Source organism: Dendrobates tinctorius, unplaced genomic scaffold, assembly GCF_039654945.1.
Source record: "Dendrobates tinctorius isolate UK_male_01 unplaced genomic scaffold, ASM3965494v1 ptg000157l, whole genome shotgun sequence".
Classification (NCBI taxonomy): Eukaryota; Metazoa; Chordata; class Amphibia; order Anura; family Dendrobatidae; genus Dendrobates; species Dendrobates tinctorius.
Genome location: NW_027361824.1, coordinates 6,539,203 through 6,555,393, shown reverse-complemented (window position 1 = coordinate 6,555,393; position 16,191 = coordinate 6,539,203). Strand labels below are relative to the sequence as shown.

Below are 16,191 nucleotides of genomic sequence, written 5' to 3'. Positions count from 1 at the left end.
TCCCTCCAAAGGTTTTCTATAGGGTTGAGATCTGGAGACTGGCTAGGCCACTCCAGGACCTTGAAATGCTTCTTACGAAGCCACTCCTTCGTTGCCCTGGCGGTGTGCTTTGGATCATTGTCATGTTGAAAGACCCAGCCACGTTTCATCTTCAATGCCCTTGCTGATGGAAGGAGGTTTGCACTCAAAATCTCACGATACATGGCCCCATTCATTCTTTCATGTACCCGGATCAGTCGTCCTGGCCCCTTTGCAGAGAAACAGCCCCAAAGCATGATGTTTCCACCACCATGCTTTACAGTAGGTATGGTGTTTGATGAATGCAACTCAGTATTCTTTTTCCTCCAAACACGACAAGTTGTGTTTCTACCAAACAGTTCCAGTTTGGTTTCATCAGACCATAGGACATTCTCCCAAAACTCCTCTGGATCATCCAAATGCTCTCTAGCAAACTTCAGACGGGCCCGGACATGTACAGGCTTAAGCAGTGGGACACGTCTGGCACTGCAGTATCTGAGTCCATGGTGGCGTAGTGTGTTACTTATGGTAGGCCTTGTTACATTGGTCCCAGCTCTCTGCAGTTCATTCACTAGGTCCCCCCGCATGGTTCTGGGATTTTTGGTCACCGTTCTTGTGATCATTCTGACCCCACGGGGTGGGATTTTGCGTGGAGCACCAGATCGAGGGAGATTATCAGTGGTCTTGTATGTCTTCCATTTTCTAGTTATTGCTCCCACAGTTGATTTCTTCACTCCAAGCTGGTTGGCTATTGCAGATTCAGTCTTCCCAGCCTGGTGCAGGGCTACAATTTTGTTTCTGGTGTCCTTTGACAGCTCTTTGGTCTTCTTCACCATAGTGGAGTTTGGAGTCAGACTGTTTGAGGGTGTGCACAGGTGTCTTTTTATACTGATAACAAGTTTAAACAGGTGCCATTACTACAGGTAATGAGTGGAGGAAAGAGGAGACTCTTAAAGAAGAAGTTACAGGTCTGTGAGAGCCAGAAATCTTGATTGCTTGTTTCTGACCAAATACTTATTTTCCACCATAATATGCAAATAAAATGAAAAAAAAACAGACAATGTGATTTTCTGGATTTTTTTTTCTCAGTTTGTCTCCCATAGTTGAGGTCTACCTATGATGTAAATTACAGACGCCTCTCATCTTTTTAAGTGGTGAAACTTGCACTATTGCTGACTGACTAAATACTTTTTTTCCCCACTGTATATTCTTGTACATAGGAGCAGTATTATAGTAGTTATATTCTTGCACATAGGGGGCAGTATTATAGTAGTTATATTCTTGTACATAGGAGCAGTAGTATAGTAGTTATATTCTTGTACATAGGAGGCAGTATTATAGTAGTTATATTCTTGTACATAGGGGGCAGTATTATAGTAGTTATATTCTTGTACATAGGAGCAGTATTATAGTAGTATACTCTTGTACATAGGGGCAGTATTATAGTAGTTATAGTCTTGTACATAGGGGGCAGTATTATAGTAGTTATACTCTTGTATATAGGGGCAATTTTTATTATAAAACCCAAACATAAATACAATTATAATAAAACAAAAATCATCCAGTATTACAAAACACAAACCACTTAGGTAATATATACACAGCACTAATAATCAGATCATATTGATCAATAAATTAAAGTGTCCACACCTGGGGATGGAAAAAAAAAGTTAGAGGGAAAAAAAACAAAAAAAAAAAACATTATCATATTTTCTAACTGAATTTTACGTTTCTCCATAACGTTATGTTTCTTGGACTCCTTCCAACTTCTAGTGATTTTATCCACCGGAGTTCTGACATAACCTGATTGGCGGCAGCGGTGTGATCGAACGGCTCATTGTGCAGTGACACCCGGGTTCTCATGTGCCAGTGATAGTATTTGATGACACTGATTATAATGTACATTGTCTCTCTGTTGATTTTACTAACAGTGGAGGGGACACCATAGATTATGTCAGGATACTTTAGAGTCCGCAGTCTGGGGATTTTTAGATTATCTGACACTTCCTCCCAGATCTTCCTCCCTCCCCAGCAATCACATATAAAGTGCTCCATAGTCTCCTCCTGCTGACAACCAAGGGGACAATTCCGATCAGAGACACACAGATGTTTCAGGTTCCCTCTGACAAAGAGCCGACTATGCAGTGAAAGCCAAGTGACATCAAACAGTTTAGGAGGAAGCCGTTTCCCGTTTAGGAACCTAAGGCTTTCCTGCAGGGTGGTGGTGACACAATCTCTCAGGGCCAGTGGAGAGTAGAAGAAAGTCCTACATACACGAGCATACAGGTCTCTTCTCGTACTGCTCTCAACGTAAGACCTCTCCAGTCCCCACCTCCTAACACACTTCAGACCATAGTCCAGATACTGGGGGAGGTGGTCACCTGTCCATCTCCTCCTCTTGAGACTGCCGCCTCGCACCCAAGATTCTGCAAAAGGCAATATCCAGTACCTGATACTATTTACCCACAGGGAGCTACTGTTTGAGTCCATGTTCCCAAAATTCACCTTTAGAAACAAGGAGTCAAAGAAAACCCTTGGATTCAACATATCCAGCCCACCCTCTCTCCGCCGTAGGTATGTTATTCCCCTCTTTATCAGGTTCATCCTATTCCCCCACAAGAGCTGGAAGAACAGGCTGAAGAGCCTCGCTGAGAAAGATTCTGGTAAAGGGAAAATGACAGAGACATACAAGAAAACGGGGACCAGGTAAGTCTTCAACATTGTGACCCTTTCTCTGTAGGTCAGCCTCCAGTTCTTCCATCGCTGAACCTTTGCATTTCCGGTTTCCAATTTCTCCTCCCAATTTAGCGTGGCATTATCATCCCTCCCAAATTTAACCCCTAGGATCTTAATATGGGTGGAGGCTTTGGAAAACTGCGGCAGATCAAAGCTGGGCTCAGTATCTAATGTCCACAGAGCTTGACTCTTTTCAAGGTTGACCAGAGACCCGGAGGCCTCTGAGTAGCTTCTGATGGACGCAGATAACATCTGCACCTCACGAGGATTGGAGATCACCAGCGTCACATCGTCCGCATAGGCAACAACATTCAGAGGCGGGCAGTGGGGGACCGGCACCCCCTGAAAAATCGCACTCCTGCAGTGACCTCAGAAACGGGTCTAGGGCAAAAACATACAGGAGCGGACTCATTGGGCAACCCTGTCTCACCCCCGCCCCAACTCCAAAAGTGTCACCCTGCCAACCATTAATCAGAGGAAAGCTCACCGCCTCTCTGTACAACGTCTTCACCCAATCCACAAATTGTCCCGGAATACCGTACTTTGACAAAGTGGCCCACAGATAGTCATGATCAACCCTGTCAAAGGCTTTAGCCTGGTCCAGACTAACAACATATCTCCCACACCGCAGAGCTTTACATCTCTCAAACATCTCTCGTATCGAGATGACTGCTCCAGAGATGTTCCGCCCTTTTACTGTGCCAAACTGAGAGCCTGCCAACAGTGCCGGGGACAAACAGACTAATCTAGAAAATAGGATCTTTGCTAGAATCTTCCTGTCCACATTCAAGAGGGCAATCGGCCTCCAGTTCTTGATGTCACTCGGCTCTTTACCTTTAGACAGCAGAATTAACGAGGACACTCTCATGGATGGAGGCATCAGGTGATTTTCTAGACAATTTCTATACACATCCACGAGAATTGGAGCCAGGAGGTCTCTGAATTTCTTATAAAATTCTGCTGTTATACCATCTGGACCTGGTGCCTTCTTCAGATGTAACTTATCAATGGCCTCCTTAACTTCTTCCACCGTTAATTCTGCTGTCAAAGGAGAAAAGTCCAGATCATTAGTATCAGGCACTGGAGTTGCCTCCAAGAATTGAGCCATCTTATCTTTATCCAAAACTTTCCTCTGAAACAAGTCAGCATAGTAAGATCTCACCACCTCCAGGATACCCTCCCGTGAATCCTGCAATACACCGTGGGAGTCAATGAGACCCGTGACCATTTTTTTGGCCACCCTCTCCCTGCAATTCTCAAAGGGATCAGGGGCCCCTAAGGACCCATAATCCCGTTCAAGAACCAGGGAGGTATACCTGCTATACTGATACTGCTTTATCTCAGATTTCAGCCGGTCGATCTTCACTTTGTCATCCCCGCCCGCCGAATACAGTGACTCCAATTCTTTGCGCAGCTTTAGGTACTGGCTGTACTTATTCCTCCCTTTATTAACTGACAGTCTCTTTAAGAGGGATCTGATATCTTCCTTGACGTCCTCCCACCAGTCGGTCATGTTGTCATAGAAGTCAACCCTGTCTAGATGAAGCTGGATAAGGGAGTGAACACGGCTCTGAACATAGGCATCATCCAGGAGACTGGAATTGAGCTTCCACAACCCTCTACCAATGTCCGGACGGTTAGAGGAACCCAAAGAGAAGCACAAGGCGAGGTGATCAGAGTAAGGGACGACCTTCTCACTCAGGGCGCCGACAGCCTCAGTAGGACTGACAAAAGCAAAATCTATCCTACTGCTCCTGTTGGAACATGAATACGTGAATTTTGGCTGTCGCCCACCCTGTGTGAAAACGTCGGTCAGTCCTGCCTGCATTATAACGTTATGTAGGACCTTACCGTCCCTGGTCACTGCCCTGCCCGAGGAGCTGTCACCTGATGTCATTATGGCATTAAAGTCCCCCGCCATCACCACTGGAAGAGAAGTGAAGAGGTAAGGCTTGACGTCATTAAACAGCTGGATCCTGTCCGTCACTGTCTGTGGCCCATAGATGTTAATAAGCCGGAGTCGCCTCCCATGGACAGTGACTTCCAGGACCAGACATCTTCCCATGACCACCTCCGTCATCCTATGCACAGTCACATCATTGGTGTTAAACAGGACAGCGACCCCGGCGTAAGGCTCCACAGCCAGTGACCAGAAAGAAGGACCGGACCGCCATTCCCTCTCAGCCTCTCTCATAAGCCCCAGAGATGTCAGTCGTGTCTCCTGCAGGAAGATGACATCTGTGTCCAGATATTTGAGATGTTCATACACCGTGTGTCTAGTTCTCCTCAGCTTAATGCTATTCACATTGCTCGAGGTCACTGTCAATGAGAACCCCGCCATCACAACACAATATAGAAAGAGCAGAGTAATAGCCATCATCATGAGTCAGAGATGTTCTGTCCACCACTGGTGTCCATGTCAGACTCTACCTGAGGGTCTACAGATAAGGGCTTCCGCTTTGGTGGGGGATGGTCCTCTATGTCCCTGTCACACTCAGCATCAACTTTCCTCAACTCTTCCTCATAATCGTCACCATTGGAGTCAGATAAAACTCCATACTTGTTGGACACGACCATCACTCCTGCAGAATTCTGAACCTTCTTACTAGCACTCTGACCAGTGTCATATTCTGCCTCAGGTTTACGGGAGGATGTGTTCTTTTTCTTCCTTTTATTACTATTAATGCTCCAGTCATCAGATACAGACAGCGATGCTGAAGGGGGGGCTATCTGAGGCTGCTGGACCTGATGGACGACCTCCATGTTCCCCTCTGCACCCTGCTTCTCTGGTGCTGCCTGAGTGGACTCCTGGTGGGCATCTGAGCTGGTCAACATCTCTCCTGACATTAAATCCTCCTCATGTGTCCCTGCCACCACATCCTCATCCTCCTGAGCCTCTGCCCCTGCCATCACTAACTCATCAGGGAAGACTCTGCAGATGTTGTGCCAGGCATCTGGACAGTCCCTGTGAGGGTGGCCCATCTTACCACAGAGGTTGCACCTGACGTCCCGGCAGTCTGCAGCGACATGGCCGATTGCCCCACACAGACTGCACTTCACCACAGTACAGGCGTTAGCCAGATGACCTTTCCCACCACATTTGAAGCACTTTCTGGGTTGCCCGGGATAATAACACCTTCCCTTCTCCCTCCCAATGAAGAAGGAGTTGGGTAAGTGGGCAGTGATGTTATTACATTGCCGCAATTTTACCAAGACCCGCCACCCCATTGTCCAGATACCATCCTCATCTCTGACCTTGGTGAGTCCAGAGACGAGGTCACAGTGTCTCCGGAGCCACACCTCGATGTCCTGTGGAGGAACGGCCTCATTCCAGAAGGTGATATTCACTGTGACAGTGTCTGGCCTGGAGATAGGAACCAACACAAACTTATTCCAGCCCTCAGCATCTCTGAACTTGGGGTAATTGGCCCAGAATCTATCCAGGTCAGACATGAGCTTGAAGCTGACCTCGTAGCCCTGCCTGTCCTGAAGATTAGACACTGCCAGTATCTCATTTGCCACAAACCCCATCTGGCCGCAGAGCAGCTCTCTCACCACATACCTGTGTTGTGGCAGATCCTCCTTGGCACCTATGTATTTAAACCGCACCACATTAATGCGCTTGAATGTCTGGCCGGTATACCTGGCGCTGGAAGTGAAGGATGGGGCGCCGCGGCTCCAGGCATTCCTGGGGGGCATCTGCCGGGTCACACTGGGCTGACTGACAGGGAGAGGGCCTGCAGCAGGGGGCGCTGTCACACCCTGTGGACTGGATGGCAAAGGGGGATAGTCACACATATCATGCACATTATCATGAGCAGCATCATTATCATCAGACAGTGCGACGTCCAATACAGAATGTGAAACCCCTCCAACCCCCGACCCCATGGGCACAGTATCCCCAGCCACAGTCTGTGCTTCAGCCTCAGCCTCATCAGCACAAACAGTCTCACATACACTGTCCTGCTCCTGTGTGGGGCATTCTGGGACCTGTGGTGCCTCTGCTGGAGTCTGCAGTGTATGCTCCTGTTCACACTCGGCTGTCTCAGCAGCACAAACAGTCTCACATACACTGTCCTGCTCCTGTGTGGGGCATTCTGGCACCTGTGGTGCCTCTGCTGGAGTCTGCAGTGTATGCTCCTGTTCACACTCGGCTGTCTCAGCAGCACAAACAGTCTCACATACACTGTCCTGCTCCTGTGTGGGGCATTCTGGCACCTGTGGTGCCTCTGCTGGAGTCTGCAGTGTATGCTCCTGTTCACACTCGGCTGTCTCATCAGCACAAACAGTCTCACATATACTGTCCTGCTCCTGTGTGGGGCACTCTGGGACCTGTTGTGCCTCTGCTGCAGTCTGAAGTGTATGCTCCTGTTCACACTGAGCTGCCTGCTGCTGCAGTTGTTTTCCCTCCTGGAAGCAGAAGCGGGCAGCCTGTAACACTGGCCGTGTCCGCTGCTGGGGGGTCCCGTCCTGAACATCAGGGGTCCTGGCCTCTACAGCACAGTCCTGTTTATAGGAGGTGAACCGCTCGCGGTTCCTGTAGGTCTCTGCCAGGGGCCCCATGCTCTCCAGCACAGACTCAGTGTCCTGCACAACACTCGCCAGCTGTACACCCAGTGTGTTCAGTCTCAGGTCATACGCGTCATTACTGGCAGGATTAGTGGTCTTTAGGCTATAGATGAAGTCTACCTCCATTTGCAGCGCTTTTTTTTGCTGTTGTAACTCACCCAGTTTTCGGACAAGTCCCGGTATCTCATCCGCTAGCTGCAGCTCGGGTGCACGCGCCGGCCCCACAGGCTTAGTCTTGACCACGGGTGCAGGGGTTTTGAAGACAGTCTTGTGCGGGTCCACCATAGATGGTTTTGTGGCCCCTTGGCTGGATGCAGGCTCCGCAGCAGGTTTATCGCTGCCACCTGACTGTGACCGTGTGCGTCCTGACCGCACCATACTGCCATGCTGCTGTAGGTTCTCCTGCATTGTCTGCCTTTCCAAAGACGTCCGTCTCTGCCTGGAAGCAGGAGAGGTGATCTGCACAGCTGGGGCCGATCTCACCTGTGCACCTGGCAGGAGCTGCTTACTGACTGGGGAGCTACAAGGCTTCACATTCAGCTGGATTCCATCACTCACCAACACTTTTCCTTCTTGCTTCTTTGCTGGAACTGGAGAAGGTTTTCCTCCCAAAACTTTACTCACAACTGTTTCTTTCTTCACCGAACTGCTGCAGCTTTGACTCGCTGCATTCACTGGACTCACAGCGGCTTTGGGATTAACATTCCCATTAGTAGAAGCCTGGGAGGCTTGTCCCAGTGTAGGCCGGGAAGCCTGGGCCTTGCCAGGGGAGCTTCCCCGCCCAGGGTGGCCCCTCCCCGGGCTTGCTCCAGACATGAGGAGAACCACTGACACACAACCTCACAGCTAGGAGGCAGTATTATAGTAGTTATATTCTTGTACATAGGGGCAGTATTATAGTAGTTATATTCTTGTACATAGGGGCAGTATTATAGTAGTTATATTCTTGTACATAGGAGCAGTATTATAGTAGATATATTCTTGTATATAGGGGCAGTATTATAGTAGTTATATTCTTGTACATAGGGGTAGTATTATAGTAGTTATAGTCTTGTACATAGGGGGAAGTATTATAATAGTTATACTCTTGTACATAGGAGCAGTATTATAGTAGATATATTCTTGTATATAGGGGCAGTATTATAGTAGTTATATTCTTGTACATAGGGGTAGTATTATAGTAGTTATAGTCTTGTACATAGGGGGAAGTATTATAATAGTTATACTCTTGTACATAGGGGCAGTATTATAGTAGTTATATTCTTGCACATAGGGGAAGTATTATAGTAGTTATGTTCTTGTACATAGGGGCACTATTATAGTAGTTATATTCTTGTGCAGAGGAGCAGTATTAGGCTGTGTGCACACGCTGCGGATTTTGCTGCGGTTCCGCAGCGGTTTTGGCCGCTGCGGACCCGCAGCAGTTTTTGCTGCGGTGTACAGTACCATGATTCCCTATGGGAATCAAAAACCGCAGTGCAGACGGTGCGGAATTTTCCACGCGGATTATCTGCGGTTTTCAATCCGCAGAAAGAATTGACATGTCAATTCTTTCTGCGGATTCTCCTGCGGTTTGCCATCTCCTCCATTGAGGAGATGAAAAACCGCAGGGCAAAACCGCAGAGCAATCCGCAGGTAAAACCGCAGGTCTTTTGACCTGCGGTTTCACCTGCGGATTTTACAAAATCCGCGCGGATGAATCCGCACATAATCCGCAGCGTGTGCACACAGCCTTATAGTAGTTATATTCTTGCACATAGGGGCAGTATTATAGTAGTTATATTCTTGTACATAGGAGCAGTATTATAGTAGTTATATTCTTGCACATAGGGGAAGTATTATATAGTTATGTTCTTGTACATAGGGGCACTATTATAGTAGTTTTATTCTTGTGCAGAGGAGCAGTATTATAGTAGTTATATTCTTGCACATAGGGGCAGTATTATAGTAGTTATACTCTTGTACATAGGAGCAGTATTATAGTAGTTATATTCTTGTACATGGGGGCAGTATTATAGTAGTTATATTCTTGCACATAGGGGAAGTATTATAGTAGTTATGTTCTTGTACATAGGGGCACTATTATAGTAGTTATATTCTTGTACACGGGGCAGTATTATAGTAGTTATATTCTTGTACATAGGGGGCAGTATTATAGTAGTTATATTCTTTTACATAGGAGCAGTATTATAGTAGTTATACTCTTGTACATAGGGGCAGTATTATAGTAGTTATAGTCTTGTACATAGGGGGCAGTATTATAGTAGTTATATTCTTGTATATAGGGGCAGTATTATAGTAGTTTTATTCTTGTACATAGGGAGCAGTATTATAGTAGTTTTATTCTTGTACATAGGGAGCAGTATTATAGTAGTTTTATTCTTGTACATAGGAGCAGTATTATAGTAGTTATATTCTTGTACATAGGAGCAGTATTATAGTAGTTATATTCTTGCACATAGGGGGCAGTATTATAGTAGTTATATTCTTGTACATAGGAGCAGTATTATAGTAGTTATATTCTTGTACATAGGAGCAGTATTATAGTAGTTATATTCTTGTACATAGGAGGCAGTATTATAGTAGTTATATTCTTGTACATAGGGGGCAGTATTATAGTAGTTATATTCTTGTACATAGGAGCAGTATTATAGTAGTTATACTCTTGTACATAGGGGCAGTATTATAGTAGTTATAGTCTTGTACATAGGGGGCAGTATTATAGTAGTTATATTCTTGTATATAGGGGCAGTATTATAGTAGTTATATTCTTGTACATAGGGGCAGCATTATAGTAGTTATATTCTTGTACATAGGAGGCAGTATTATAGTAGTTATATTCTTGTACATAGGAGCAGTATTATAGTAGTTATATTCTTGTATATAGGGAGCAGTATTATAGTAGTTATATTCTTGTACATAGGAGCAGTATTATAGTAGTTATATTCTTGTACATAGGAGGCAGTATTATAGTAGTTATATTCTTGTACATAGGGGGCAGTATTATAGTAGTTATATTCTTGTACATAGGAGCAGTATTATAGTAGTTATACTCTTGTACATAGGGGCAGTATTATAGTAGTTATAGTCTTGTACATAGGGGGCAGTATTATAGTAGTTATATTCTTGTATATAGGGGCAGTATTATAGTAGTTATATTCTTGTACATAGGGGCAGCATTATAGTAGTTATATTCTTGTACATAGGAGGCAGTATTATAGTAGTTATATTCTTGTACATAGGAGCAGTATTATAGTAGTTATATTCTTGTACATAGGGAGCAGTATTATAGTAGTTATATTCTTGTACATAGGAGCAGTATTATAGTAGTTATATTCTTGTACATAGGAGGCAGTATTATAGTAGTTATATTCTTGTACATAGGAGCAGTATTATAGTAGTTATATTCTTGCACATAGGGGAAGTATTATAGTAGTTATGTTCTTGTACATAGGGGCACTATTATAGTAGTTTTATTCTTGTGCAGAGGAGCAGTATTATAGTAGTTATATTCTTGCACATAGGGGCAGTATTATAGTAGTTATACTCTTGTACATAGGAGCAGTATTATAGTAGTTATATTCTTGCACATAGGGGAAGTATTATAGTAGTTATGTTCTTGTACATAGGAGCAGTATTATAGTAGTTATATTCTTGCACATAGGGGAAGTATTATAGTAGTTATGTTCTTGTATATAGGGGCACTATTATAGTAGTTATATTCTTGTACATGGGGGCAGTATTATAGTAGTTATATTCTTGCACATAGGGGAAGTATTATAGTAGTTATGTTCTTGTACATAGGGGCACTATTATAGTAGTTATATTCTTGTACATGGGGCAGTATTATAGTAGTTATATTCTTGTACTTAGGGGGCAGTATTATAGTAGTTATATTCTTGTACATAGGAGCAGTATTATAGTAGTTATACTCTTGTACATAGGGGCAGTATTATAGTAGTTATAGTCTTGTACATAGGGGGCAGTATTATAGTAGTTATATTCTTGTATATAGGGGCAGTATTATAGTAGTTTTATTCTTGTACATAGGGAGCAGTATTATAGTAGTTTTATTCTTGTACATAGGGAGCAGTATTATAGTAGTTTTATTCTTGTACATAGGAGCAGTATTATAGTAGTTATATTCTTGTACATAGGAGCAGTATTATAGTAGTTATATTCTTGTACATAGGAGCAGTATTATAGTAGTTATATTCTTGCACATAGGGGGCAGTATTATAGTAGTTATATTCTTGTACATAGGAGCAGTATTATAGTAGTTATATTCTTGTACATAGGAGCAGTATTATAGTAGTTATATTCTTGTACATAGGAGGCAGTATTATAGTAGTTATATTCTTGTACATAGGGGGCAGTATTATAGTAGTTATATTCTTGTACATAGGAGCAGTATTATAGTAGTTATACTCTTGTACATAGGGGCAGTATTATAGTAGTTATAGTCTTGTACATAGGGGGCAGTATTATAGTAGTTATATTCTTGTATATAGGGGCAGTATTATAGTAGTTATATTCTTGTACATAGGGGCAGCATTATAGTAGTTATATTCTTGTACATAGGAGGCAGTATTATAGTAGTTATATTCTTGTACATAGGAGCAGTATTATAGTAGTTATATTCTTGTACATAGGGAGCAGTATTATAGTAGTTATATTCTTGTACATAGGAGCAGTATTATAGTAGTTATATTCTTGTACATAGGAGGCAGTATTATAGTAGTTATATTCTTGTACATAGGAGCAGTATTATAGTAGTTATATTCTTGTACATAGGAGCAGTATTATAGTAGTTATACTCTTGTACATAGGGGCAGTATTATAGTAGTTATAGTCTTGTACATAGGGGGCAGTATTATAGTAGTTATATTCTTGTATATAGGGGCAGTATTATAGTAGTTATATTCTTGTACATAGGGGCAGCATTATAGTAGTTATATTCTTGTACATAGGAGGCAGTATTATAGTAGTTATATTCTTGTACATAGGAGCAGTATTATAGTAGTTATATTCTTGTACATAGGGAGCAGTATTATAGTAGTTATATTCTTGTACATAGGAGCAGTATTATAGTAGTTATATTCTTGTACATAGGAGGCAGTATTATAGTAGTTATATTCTTGTACATAGGGGGCAGTATTATAGTAGTTATATTCTTGTACATAGGAGCAGTATTATAGTAGTTATACTCTTGTACATAGGGGCAGTATTATAGTAGTTATAGTCTTGTACATAGGGGGCAGTATTATAGTAGTTATACTCTTGTATATAGGGGCAGTATTATAGTAGTTATATTCTTGTACATAGGGGCAGTATTATAGTAGTTATATTCTTGTACATAGGGGCAGTAATATAGTAGTTATACTCTTGTACATAGGGGCAGTATTATAGTAGTTATAGTCTTGTACATAGGGGGAAGTATTATAATAGTTATACTCTTGTACATAGGAGCAGTATTATAGTAGTTATATTCTTGCACATAGGGGAAGTATTATAGTAGTTATGTTCTTGTACATAGGGGCACTATTATAGTAGTTATATTCTTGTGCAGAGGAGCAGTATTATAGTAGTTATATTCTTGCACATAGGGGCAGTATTATAGTAGTTATATTCTTGTACATAGGAGCAGTATTATAGTAGTTATATTCTTGCACATAGGGGAAGTATTATAGTAGTTATGTTCTTGTACATAGGGGCAGTATTATAGTAGTTATATTCTTGTACATAGGAGCAGTATTATAGTAGTTATATTCTTGTACATAGGGGCAGTATTATAGTAGTTATATTCTTGCACATAGGGGAAGTATTATAGTAGTTATGTTCTTGTACATAGGGGCAGTATTATTGTAGTTATATTCTTGTACATAGGGGGCAGTGTTATAGTAGTTATATTCTTGTACATAGGGGGCAGTGTTATAGTAGTTATATTCTTGTACATAGAGGGCAGTATTATAGTAGTTATATTCTTGTACATAGGGGGCAGTATTATAGTAGTTATATTCTTGTACATAGGGGCAGTATTATAGTAGTTATATTCTTGTACATAGGGGCAGTATTATAGTAGTTATATTCTTGTACATAGGGGGCAGTATTATAGTAGTTATATTCTTGTACATAGGGGGCAGTATTATAGTAGTTATATTCTTGTACATAGGGGCAGTATTATAGTAGTTATATTCTTGTACATAGGGGCAGTATTATAGTAGTTATATTCTTGTACATAGGGGCAGTATTATAGTAGTTATATTCTTGTACATAGGGGCAGTATTATAGTAGTTATATTCTTGTACATAGGGGGCAGTATTATAGCAGTTATATTCTTGTACATAGGGGCAGTATTATAGTAGTTATATTCTTGTACATAGGGGCAGTATTATAGTAGTTATATTCTTGTACATAGGGGGCAGTATTATAGCAGTTATATTCTTGTACATAGGGGCAGTATTATAGTAGTTATATTCTTGTACATAGGGGCAGTATTATAGTAGTTATATTCTTGTACATAGGGGCAGTATTATTGTAGTTATATTCTTGTACTTGTACATAGGGGCAGTATTATAGTAGTGATATTCTTGTACATAGGGGCAGTATTATTGCATTTATATTCTTGTACATAGAAATCTCCCAGCTTCCTGTACACCGGTGCCATTACTCCTCACTCAGGGACGTGTAATATGTCTGGATTTCCTTTGTTTGTTTCTTCCACTGTAGATTATTATGACTTCTGTACTTTGGCCATTCGCTCGTCTGATTGCTTACTTTTTCATTCACGGTAGGAATGTCGTTTCTCTGCATTGTGAGATACAACGTTTATGAAGACTTTTATTCCTATCGGTGATTCTCAGAATTTTCATATCTTTAGATTTTAGCTAACAGAGGTAAAGATAATAATAACCAGATAATACGGGTTCTGCAGCGCTGCCTGTGAGTTTAGTATGCCTCAGGCAGAGAGATGGTGCTTCAAGAGTTTCTGCTCCTCAGGCCACCACTTTTGGTGACAGGGGTTGTAGTAGGAACCAGTGAAATACTTTTTAATATTTCAGTGTTTTTCTTTTCCTACCTCCTCACGATACCAGTTATTCTTTATTAGTCGCAATTATCTGACTATTCTAAATGGATCTTATTCACTAAGTTGTGAATCCTTCCTAATTCCCTCCACAAGGGTCAGTCATGCCTACACGTAATCTGGATGGAGAGAAGGAGATCTGCTGTGGCCTCCGTTTGTTCCATTCTCTGATTTTAATGTTGCAAACAATCAAATATCTGTGTTAAGTTTTTGTGTTTGGGGAATTTCTGAAGGAGTTTGGTATCTTCTCACCTCATTATAGAGATTAGATTCCCAAATATGTGGCAAGGAAAGGGTCTCTTACATTTATGGCCGGTTATTTCTACACTTGTGTTCCTCTTCTCAAGCTTATGGTTGAGTGAGGTAGAGACATAGACTGGACAAGCAGGGCTTTACATGTGTAGTTTTTTTTACTTGCTCCTAGTGGTGACTGAGGGGTCAACCTAAAGCTCTTGAGTCCTTCAACTGTGATATGTTATTCGTAGTCTTTTGTTTTCATTAAACATGTCAAAAGAACATTGTGGCCCATTCCTTTGCTGCTGCATCACACTGTTGACTCATGCACAGTCTGTGATTTATTGTTGCTTTATTTCTTTTCCTCCCATTTTTTATATGTTTTTTTTCATTTTTCTTGCCCATAGATAGGACTTTGTATTTCTTCCTGTTAAAAACCATTCTTAGTTGCTGCCCACTGCTCTAGTATTAGCTATCCCTCCTAGCTTTGTGTCATCAGCACATTTAATCAGTTTACCCTCAATTCCTTCATCTAAATCGTTGATAAAGATGTTGAACAATACAGGGCCCAGGACAGAGCCCTGTGGTACCCCACTTGAGACATTCTTCCAACTGGATGTGCAGCCATTTATCACCACTTCTTGGGTCTAAACACTGAGCCAGTTATGAATCCACTTTACAGTTGCCTTGTCCATTCCATAGTTCATCCTTTTTGTTTTTTAATAAGGATTGTATGAGATATTTTGTCAAATGTTTTGCTGAAGTCAAAATATACTATATCTCCTGAATTTCTCTGATCCTCCCAGTCAGTGATTCTGTCATAGAAGGAAATTAAGTTCTTCTTTATAGGCACATTGTACTAGTATGTTGAGATACAGTTCTATATATCAGCACACCTTTTGTGTACAAACTAAATCAGTATATATATATATATATATATATATAAACAAACACTTATTAGTTAGTACATAGAGGTATAATTTTATACAGCGCTGTCTCACAATGTACCAATACAATGTGCCTATAAAGAAGAACAGCATCTACAGTCACAGTCATAGGAACTTCTCCCCTCTAATATTTGAAAATGTTGTGTCTTTCAAACGCACTATATTATTTATTAAAGGTGTTGTCCAGAATTTGGTCGAAAGTGTGTAGTCACTCTGTTGTTGCAGACTGCTGAAACGTGACAGTGTTCGGTGCAAGAGCCATCTTATTATCCCAATATTGCTGGCGCAAGTAGACAGTCAAGTGACTCCACGTGTGCGATTAGCATACTTACAATCACAAGCCGACTAGACGAGTTGGCTTGCAAGTGCTATTATGCAAATGTCATCCGCACGTCATGTGACCTCCTGGACCACTGCGGAATCGTTACAAAGTGCGCACCGCATTAACACCACACTGTCACAATTCAGCAGCCGGCACATTTTTTTCCAGAGCATGGACAACCGTTTTAACTTGTTACCTCTGCAGCCAATTTTCATTTTTATGGCTTCCATTTTTCCCTCTTTTTTTCCCAAGTATCACAGCTTTTCTATTTTTCATTGACA

At 41.9% G+C, this 16,191-nt stretch overlaps 1 protein-coding gene across 5 annotated transcripts in view; it reads left to right on the top strand.

The window, feature by feature from the left end:
- Window positions 1-16,191, top strand: part of SLCO2B1 (solute carrier organic anion transporter family member 2B1) — a 196,513-nt gene that overhangs the window by 63,943 nt on the left and 116,379 nt on the right. The gene's annotated exons all lie outside the window — the stretch shown is intronic.